We start from the raw sequence: 3,250 nt of genomic DNA, 5'->3' as shown, positions 1-3,250 counted from the left end.
AGTCTGTTTTTCTTTCTTTGTGTATTAAATCTTATTGTGCCATTTGTTTTGTCACTGGAGGAGGAAGGCAAGCCAAGCAAACAAATGTTGGAGTGAAAGAAAATACATGAATCCATTAAATATTTAAATGGCACTTTCCTCTGTTGACAAAAAACATGAATTGGAAAAAGTATCCAATTCTAGCAGAGTTCCTGCCAATCTCCCCACTCGTGCTGCTGTTTTATCTATTTTCACCAAATTTTCACTTATGTATTCTTCTCATACTTACCATTTCTCCTTTTCTTTTTTCATATTTTATTATTCTTTGTTGTTCTATGGTAATGTGCACTACAATTCCATTGTGTATGTACTGCAACTTATTCCACCAGATCCTCAGTAAATTGCATTTGAGTTGTTTCTAATCATTTGCTATTAGAAAAAAATGTTGCAAAGAATCAACTTCACTCATGTCAATATACCTTTTTGAGCATATATGTGTGATAAACTTTTGAAGTGAAAGTGCCAGACTGCGATTATCTATACTTTCAGTTTTGAAACGTACTGTCAAATTGCCTTGCAAAGGGGCTAAGTGAGAGGGGCTGCTTTTTTACCCTTCCTTACCTAAACATGTATTATCAAACTTTTCAATCTTTGCCAATCTGATAAGGCTTAATTTATCTCAGAGTAGTTTCATTGCATTACTCTTATTAGGTACAGTTCAATATAAGTGAGTCCTTTGTAATATGAGTTGCAAAGATCTTTCTCAGTTTTCCGTGTCCTCTATTTTTGACTATAATAGAGTTTGCTATGCAAAATTTTAATTTTTTATTAGTTTATCAATCTTTTCTTTTATACTCCTGAGTTTTGTGTCATATTTAAAATATCTTTAATCCTGTGATTATGAAACATTTTCCAATGAGTTTCTCTAGTTCTGTTTTCTCAAAACTATTTAATATTTAATTAATTTAGAAGTTGTTTTAGATATAATTATTTCTTTCCCTTTGGGTAGATACCCAGTAGTGGGGTTGCTGGGTCTAATGGTAGTTTTCTTTTCAGTTCTTTGAGAAATCTCAATATTGTTTTCCAGATATTATATTAATTTATATTCCCACCAGCAGCGTGTAACTATTCCTTGTTCTCTGCACCCTCAACCAATATCTGTTTTTTTCTGACTTTTTCATAATTGCCATTCTGGCTGTTGTGAGCCAGTGTCTCATTGTGGTTTTAATTTGCATTTCTCTGATGATTGGTGATATGGAGCATTTTTTAATGTTTGTTGGATGCTTGTATATCTTCTTTTAAAAAATGTCTGTTCATGTCCTCTGCCCACTTTGTAATGAGGTTGTTAGGTTTTGTTTTTTTTTCCCCCCCCTTGTTTGAGTTCTTTGTAGATTCTGGATATTAGTCTTTTGTTAAATGCATAGTTTGTAAATATTTTTCCCCATTCTGTAGGTTGTCTGCTTACTCTCTTGATCATTTCTTTGCTCCACATCATCTCTTTAAGTCCAATTTTTCTATGTTTGTTTTTGCTGCATTAACTTTTGAGGCCTTAGTCATAAATCTTTTGCATCAGCCAATGTCCAGAAGAGGAGTTCCTAGGTTTTCTCCTGGGAATTTTTATAGTTTCAGATCTTACATTTACGTCTTTAATCCAAAAACACACCTGCACTTGTATATTTATCGCAGCACTATTCACAGTAGCAAAGTCATGTAATCAATCTAGGTGTCTATCGACAGATGACTGCATTAAAAAATATGATGTGTATATACCATGGAATACTATGCAGCCACAGTAAAGAATGAAATTATGTCTTATGTAGTAACACAGATGGAGCTGGAGGCCCTTATCCTAAGTGAAATAACTTAAAAACAAAATTAAATACCACATACTCTTTATAAATGAGAGCTAAACAATGGGTACACAAGACACACAGAGGGAAATAATACACAAGGGGGACTCCAAAGGGAAGAAGGTGGAAGGGGGATCAGTGTTGAAAAATTATTGAGTATAATATTCACTATTCAGGTGATGGGTACACTAGAAGCTTAAACCTCATCATTAGGCAATATAGGCATATAACAAACGTGTACATGTACCACCTCAATTTATAAAAATTAAAACAATTAAAAATTTAAAAAGAAGTGTGCACGTTGCCCCGCTGTCACTGCCACCACTGCTGGCATGTGCAAGCAAGGGTGGATTCTGCTGCTGTCTCACTATGAAACGCTTTGCTGTCATCACGTACCAAAGTGTAGAAACCAGCAGTCCAGGATTACCTCAGCCCCAACCCAGCACATTGTATTCCTAACCACGAGGAGCTAGAGAACAAAGTTGGAGTCCAAAACAAGTCCCCCAAAATTAGGGCATGCAGTCCAGAAGCTGGGAGCTGAGGGTTGATCCCCTAAAATCTTCCAGAAGTGAAACCAGTCAACTAAACCCACCCTTATACTATAATCAAACCCTCAAAGTCAACAAATAGAATAAAAGAAAACAAAAAACATCCAAAGGTTGGGAACTTCAAGGATTGAAGTAACATAAGCCCACAAAGATGAGAAAGAATCACTGCAAGAACTCTAACAACTCAAAAAGTCAGAGTACCTTCTTTCCTCCAAACAACCATACTACATTTCCAAAAAGGTTCTGAACTGGGCTGAGATGGCTGAAATGACAGAAATAGAATTCAGAATATGGATTGAAAAAAATATAATTGAGATGCAGGAGTACATGACACCCAATCTAGAAAGCAAAGAATTAGAACAAAATGATATGGGAACAGACAGACAAAATAGCCAGTATAGAAAAGAACTTAACAACCTGATAGAGCTGAAAAACACACTACACGAATTTCATAATATAATCCCAACTGTTAATATCAGAATAGACCAAGCTCAGGAAAGAATTTCAGCTTTCTGAAATAGTCAGACAAGAGAATAGAGAAAAAAGAAAGAAAAGGGACAAACAAAATCTACAAGAAATGTGGAATTATGTAAAGAGATCAAATCTATGATTCATTGGTGTCTCTGAACAAGATGGAGAAAGTGTGAGCAACTTGGAAAACATATTTCAGGATGTCATCCATGAGAACTTCCCCAACCTAGATAGATAAGCCAACATTCACATTCAGGAAATGGAGAGAACCCCAGTAAGATACTTCAAAGAAGAGTATGCTCAAGACATATAGTCATCAGAATCTCTAAGGTCAAAATGAGAAAACAGTACGTTGAAGGCAGCTAGAGAGAAAGGTCAAGTCACCTTGACCACAAACGGAAG

This window comes from Macaca thibetana, chromosome 8 (assembly GCF_024542745.1).
Source record: "Macaca thibetana thibetana isolate TM-01 chromosome 8, ASM2454274v1, whole genome shotgun sequence".
In the NCBI taxonomy this organism is placed as follows: domain Eukaryota; kingdom Metazoa; phylum Chordata; class Mammalia; order Primates; family Cercopithecidae; genus Macaca; species Macaca thibetana.
The sequence above is the reverse complement of the archived record's forward strand: the minus strand, read 5'-3'. Positions refer to the sequence as shown.